The sequence below is a fragment of the Anoplophora glabripennis genome, unplaced genomic scaffold (assembly GCF_000390285.2).
Source record: "Anoplophora glabripennis isolate ALB-LARVAE unplaced genomic scaffold, Agla_2.0 scaffold585, whole genome shotgun sequence".
In the NCBI taxonomy this organism is placed as follows: domain Eukaryota; kingdom Metazoa; phylum Arthropoda; class Insecta; order Coleoptera; family Cerambycidae; genus Anoplophora; species Anoplophora glabripennis.
This window is the reverse complement of record NW_019416661.1, coordinates 313,015-320,256: the sequence shown is the minus strand read 5'-3', so window position 1 is coordinate 320,256 and position 7,242 is coordinate 313,015.

The window sequence follows — 7,242 nt, the reverse complement described above, 5'->3', positions numbered from 1 at the left end:
GCCGACTTTTTTAAACAATTTATTAAAAAATTACAATTTTCAAAGCAATTTTAATCAAATTGATATTATAGGGGTTCTCGAAGTCGCTGAACAAGAATATTATATCAGAAAATAAAAATTCAAAATGGCTGATCCAATATGGTCGACTTTTTAAAAAAAAATTATTTAAAAATTACGAATTTCGAAGTAAATTTAGTTAAATTGACATTATAGGGGTTTTTGAGGTCTCTGAACAAGAATATTATATCAGAAAATGAAAATTCAAAATGGCTGATCCAATATGGACGACTTTTTTTAAAATTTACTTAAAAATTACATTTTCAAAGCAATTTTACTCATATTGCTATTTTTAGGATTTTTCAGATCATTGAACAAATAAAAATGAAGTCAACTCGTTAAATTTTAAAGAAATTTGTGTATGATGTTTAGGATTCTGCGGAAAGTCAATATATGGGATTCTTAATTAACAAATTTATTAAATATGAAAAACTATATTTGCATATTAAAAGTAGAAATATAAAAAACTAACAATATTCAATTTTCATTCTCTTGAATCATTGGAAGTTCCGGCAATTTGTCTGATTCTCGTTCTTCTTCGAAAAATGCTTGGCAATTGAGACAATCAGTTCCGGAACCATTAGATCATGCTATGGTGCAAAGTAGACCCGCCTTCCGGCAACCGTAATTATTAGCACAGCCACTTTTGCATCCGCAAAAAATCATTTTGAGAAGTTCACTTGGTGGTGGATCTTGAGTCATAAAAGTTGGAATCATACCCGAATCCTCTCGTTTCATAATGAAAAAATATAGGTAAAACTGAATCTCGCGACAATTTATTGAAAACCGTATTTTTTCGTATTTTATACAATATTATAGTAACAAACAATTTCTTTTTTCGTTGATTATACTTTTTTTAAGCAAAAAAATATTTTTTTAAACTTTATTTTGCAACAAATTTCATCGTTTTAGAACAAACCTTTTTTTTTTGTTTTCCTTGAAATTGTATTATAAATTCAACGTTTTAAACAAAACAAAATGGATCATCTTAAAGTACAGTTTTCAAGCTTCAAAAAATGCTCCTATAAAGTTGCAATATCATATTTTTGAACTAAAGTTATTGGACTTTGAAACGCGACTTAATTTGCCTTTTTTTAAATTATTGAATATATCGAGCGTTGTATTTTTAGAATTAAAATTTTAAGATTTTTTTTTATATCACTCACTATTTTAAATGCTATTTCAAGAGTAATCTCTGAATGTTTTAGATTTTTATCTTAAAAATTAAAAAAATGGCAGATCTTTAATTAATTTTGTAGAAAATTCTACCGTTACGTAACTTTATTTACACACTATTCCTGTAAATATATTTTTTCGATTTTAAAATTATGATAACTTGTTAGCTACAAGATTCCTCTTTCATTCAAATTTTTGTGGACTTAATTTGATCAAATAGATCAAAACTTATAACAAATTCAGTGGATAGCGCGCGAAGCCGTGCGCTGCTCGAGACCTGCGCGCAAGTGCCGAAGCTTTACATTTTCGTACGATTTAAAAATAAATTCTACAACCTACAGTTTTCATTTTAGAAAATAACTTTAAGTATATACATTTTTCATGTAAAATTTCCCGTTCTTTAGATTGGCGCAATTGGTTTATTTAAAAAAATTTAATTTGTTAAGATATACTATAAAAAATGGAATTTTGCAACTAATTTGTTAAATAAATGATCAAGCGTACACTCTACGATTGATAACCTTTTATATGTTGTTCATAACACCCTCACAAGTGTGTCCTCAAAAGTTACTCGATCTGCTAATTTTTCCGAAGTCAAAATCTTATTTTACTCCACTAATATGTGAATGAGTGTGTCCTGGCGCTGGCGCTGCCCGGACGCACCAGGGTTCCCGGAAGACGACCCCGGCAGATTGGCGCCAAGGACCAAGTACTGCTACGAACGACTCCACACCACGAGGACCGACTCTCCAGCAAACAGTCGAACCGACAACACGTCTTTTTCAATCAAATAGTTTATTTATACCGTTGAGAGAGCGTTTTATTTTTGCTGTACAGCGAAAGCAACCCTCAAGCGTAAGAATATAAGAAGATATGAAAATCAAGAAACATGTCATGAAACATTGAAAATATAAGGAAATAAATTTTATAGAGGAAACAGGTGCGTTAGATTAGAGCTTAAAATCACGTGAAATTCTAAAATGACTCATACCAAAAAACCATTCTTCTGAAGAAGAGGACGACATTTCTCTCGAAACGTCAAGAATTGTAAACCAACGAAATAACAACCAACTGGGAAATTGTCCAAACATAAATAAAATATATACATTTTACCTTGTCTACAGCACTAAACCTTCTACCTTCCTCTGGCATCTGTTGTTGAATATCCGGAGACGAAAATATGGGTTCCAGATACATCCACGTTGATTGTACCTTCAACCATTCATCGAGAATTTCCTGGAGCAACTGAAGCTTTGCCTCCCAATCCCTGCAAAATTTGAAAACGTGAGAATTAACTGGTGTTAATTGGAGTGGTCTCCAAGAAAATACTTACAGTATCTGAGCCTCGAAAGGTTTAATATAAGGCGAGTTCTTCATAGTCTGCGTCTTGATCAGGTGGTCGTCCAGCAATACTTGGATATCGTCCACAGCAGAAAGGATATACGTGCCCGTATCCTTGTACACCAAAACCGTAAACTCCATGTCCTTCCACTCGAATATCATCTTATTCAGGTTCTTCTCCAGGTTGTTCTCCTTGGTTGCGGCTTCGGATATAGCCTCGAACTTTTCTATGTAGTCGTCCAGGCCATAGTCGATGACCTTTTCCAAGGTAAGCTCATCGTCTACCTTTATGGGGAATCCTACGATTTCCGAGATCTTCTCCCAGTGGCGTTCCTTCATTCCTGGATTACCCAGAGTCTGTATTATAGGCATATGCTCCTTGAATTCCTCTATTTGCTCACGAACCTAAAAAAATATGTGGTGTGACGAATATACAAATGAAATTACTATTGGGAGTACCGTGGTGGCAAGATTGAGAGTCGCAGGCTTGTCGGTGAATATTTTTTCCAGCTTATAGATATTCCTGTAGTAAGTCCCTACATCGGTTTCGATTTCTTCTGGGTCATGAGAACCAACCCTGGACTTCATCCACAATTCGTTCTTCTCTAAGAAACCAACGGCGTTATCGTAAAGTTTCTTGTAAGGTCCCAATTTGTCATGAATTTGTTTCCTCAAGGGATACTGAGACGTTTCAAAACCAAAAGCAGCTTCTTCCTCGTTGAAAGCATCTATACGTTCCATAGCTTGAATTAATCTGAAAAATCCTTTATTGTACGACAAAATTCAAGCATCCCTAAGACTGTAAAATCATTTTTTGATGCAAACCCTACCTTTCATCAAGTTTCGTAGCCTTCTTATGGTATTTCGGCAAATCTTCAACGTCGCCGTTGTTCTGAAGTTCATCAACCATTCTGGCGTACAGTTCCAAATCCTCGGTAAATTTCTGAATTCGCACCTTAAGTGATTCCTGGAATTCGTCGCGTTTCGAATCAACGAGTTGCCGGTGCTCTTCGATGACCTTCGGCATGTGCAGGTACCTTAAAAATGTAATTAATCCAACAACGATGAAACCCATGGAAATTGTTATTTTACCATTGAAACGTAATGTTGTTCTGCTTCATTTCGACGGGTGTGAAGGTGCAATAGTCGCATAAGGCCAATATATACGCCATGACGTCTTTTAGGCGTTCCTCCATCTGTATTAAGGTCTTGGTCTCCACCTCGTCCACGAATTTTATAAGAGCCATTAGTTCAGCTGTGTTCGTGGGGATACTCAGCGCTTTATCTGCAATGGCTTGGTATTCGTCCCCTAAGCTAAAAAATGATCACAAATTATTAACAGAATGTGGGTACACACGTGTGCTGCAAGTGACCCAGTTTAAGTATGTTAAGAGCGCCAGCCTGACACCGGGCCGATCTGTTAGATCGAGCAAGCGACAAGAAGCAGACCAAAATGTGCAACGCGGGATACACAACTGTGGTTCCCGGAAAAGGACCACGGCAGATTGGCGCGAGGGACTGAATACATATACCTGCGAGCGACTCCACAAGAGGACTCTTCAACGAACACTCGCATCGACGACATTTCCTTTCACTACACTTTGTTTTCAATTTTATTTTACCGTTGAGAGAGTATTTCATTTTGCAGCACACCGAAAGCAACCCTCAAGAACATTGTATTTGATGGTATATGTTAGTATGCTACAGAAATATAATTATTAATTAAATTCTTAATGACGAAATCGTTAATTTTTTATTCTTTACGGGAGATTCGACTTTACATCAAATAATAAAGGAACTGAAATATACAACACATTTAAAAGAAGAAGAAAAACATGCGTACAAATTTTCCGAAACAATTAGGCTGCAATAAAGGCTTCCGACACAAATAAATTGTACTCAAAACTTGTGTGTTTTTTTTTGTTAAATGAACCGATAAGTACTAACATGGTCGGTCTATGTTGGGTGACGGGAGATAAAAGGCATTGAAGCATGATGTACTTGCAAAAAGGGGATCTGTAATGTCTATCCCAGAAACAGAGCCAGCTTTCAACTACCTTTAAGCATGGTTTGGGGAGATGAATTGGAAAAAAACATCGTGAATATATCCTGTGTCCGAAAATCAAGACAAGGTTATGTGAAGGAAAGTTAATCAAAAAAAACACTGTCGATTGACGAATCATCTCTACAGAGAATTAGCTAATACCACAGAATACAAAATTGTGACTAGTGGACTATTCGACACCATAGTACAACATGGGTAAAGTTTAAAGATTCAAGTAGATGTAGAATGTTGTTAGAGAAAACAACAAAGATCAACATTTGTGCCTCTTTGCTGACCCGTCTTCGTCTGGCTCCTCAACGACATCGACCGTTCTTGTTCTAGATTGTTACTGGTTAGAAAACTATGCCAAGAATACCGAGAAAAGAATACCTTATCTCTAAGAGTAAGGTAAAGAAGACCTCGTTTACTGCGAATGGCTTCCGAGGAATATAACCATTACTACTGAGGTTTTCTGCCAACTCCATCATCTCGAAGCAGCAGTTCAAGTAAAGAGGTCAGGAATACATCATCGAGCGATTTTGAAGTAAGATAACGCCCGCCGTCATATTGCTAACATCACAAAGGCGACTGTTCAGCAGCTTAGTTTGGACGTCATTCCACCTTGCTCCATCAGATTTGAATCTCTTGTGCTTTATATGGAATAACCTCAGATCAATCTCCTTTACTGACGACGCCACGCCTCAAATTTGGCTTGGTGCATTTATCACTTTTAAGCCACAGGATTTATTCAGGTGTGAAATACAAAACTCAGATCATTGGGTGGCAATCGTAAACAATGGAAGTGAATATATACAGTTTTAATGGAGTAGAAAAGCTACGAACTAATGATAATAATTAACCCGTTGAAAAGAACTGGGTCGGTCTCTCAGAGCTGTAATTGGAAAGAATAGTTTGACTTGGATATTTGGTGACTGCGAAGACTTTGGAAGCTTGATATTCAGACTTCCTTTCAGAAATGCGAGAAAATTATCGGTTAGCAAATTTTGAGTTTTGTAATGAAAACAAATAAAATATGCTACTCTAATACCTAGAAAGTGGGAAACGCAATAAGTCAAAACTGGCCTCAATACTTCAAGACTATAAAGAACTGACATTAAGCTGAAAATAATTACGTTTTGCAGACTAGTAGGTAATCCTTAACGCATCGCTCAATCAGCATATCCTTGAAATTCGCAGCGGCCGCCTCCAACCCTTTTATCAGGTCCACCCTGTGCATCTCGTACATCTCCATTCGTATGACGTAGTCAGTTTTGAGCGGAATGATATCTGTCAGTTGTTGAAATCTAGCGATCTGCTCCATGTACTCATCGAACTTGTGCTCCCCCGATAAAAATTTCTGAACGAATTCTTCCTCTTTGCCATTGACAAGTTGGAGGAACTCGTCAAAATCTTGAACCCTTAACTCCGGACCTATTCTTTGGTCTTCCAGCATACTCCTAATTCGTTTCTTGTAGCCTACAGCTGTCTCTTTGGGAATGATTGGCTAAAAACAATTAATTATAAATACGAGGGCATAGCTTTCACTAGATGGTTTGGTACTTTCAAAAATTGTTCCGGTCCCATCCAGTCCAAATAGAGCTTGGTTTCCAGACGTGGAATATCCTCCACCGCTTCTATTATAATATCGATTAATTTTAACAGGGCGTCTCTAAAGTTCTTGAAGGGTGGTTCAAAGGCAAGCATATCTCCTCTCTGCAAAAGCTTCACCTGGAAACCCTTGTTCTTATACTGAAAACAAATAAAATGCAATAATTGCATGTACCATAAAAAATCGGTTTTTATTCTAAAACATTACCTTTACGTCAGTTATGTAAGTTACGTAATCATATAATGACTTCAGACATAATGTCTGCAATTGATAAGTCATCACAGTAGCAACGGCGTTATAAAATGACACCATCTTCTTTGGCTTGCCAGGATCTGGCAGCTTATTTCTCTTACTGCCTTGTAGAAATATGTCAACCACTTCGGAGTAATAATTGTTCATGAGTGTCGCTTTGCATTTTTCTATTTGTCTATTGGTAGCGTACTTGAACTCCTGAAGGTCAAAAGTACCTTGGTGTTGCATTAACTCATCAACATCCACAAGGCGTAACTTTCTAGAAACAAATGTGACGGTGACGACAACGAAGCTTCAGTATTCGTAAAAGTTGGTAACATTAGTCATAATATTAGACAGAAAAAAATTATGAGAGATCTGTTCTGAAATATAAATAACTTGAAGATGAAGTATAAAGTTATGAAGTATAGAAAATAATTAGCTTTTCCCAAGTAGAATCTGAATTGTATTATATGTTCTGTGATCTGAATAGGTATTTATGGAACTATGTAGGGTTCCTCCTCTGATGTCGTAGATAATTAGAATATATGGTAATTTTGAAGAAGACATAAGCAATTAGTAGATAAGGAGATCGTTGGGTACATGAGGTTTACTAAAGCAACAAAAAGTTGACGAGATGGCAACACGTTGTGGACAGAGACGTAACTAACACAAATAAATACAACATGATTATTAGTTGAAACAAGTAAGTACCTGCATTTGGTGTACCATACATCTAAGAGAGCAGTCAAGCACGGATTGACAACATGCAAGTGTCTCTCCA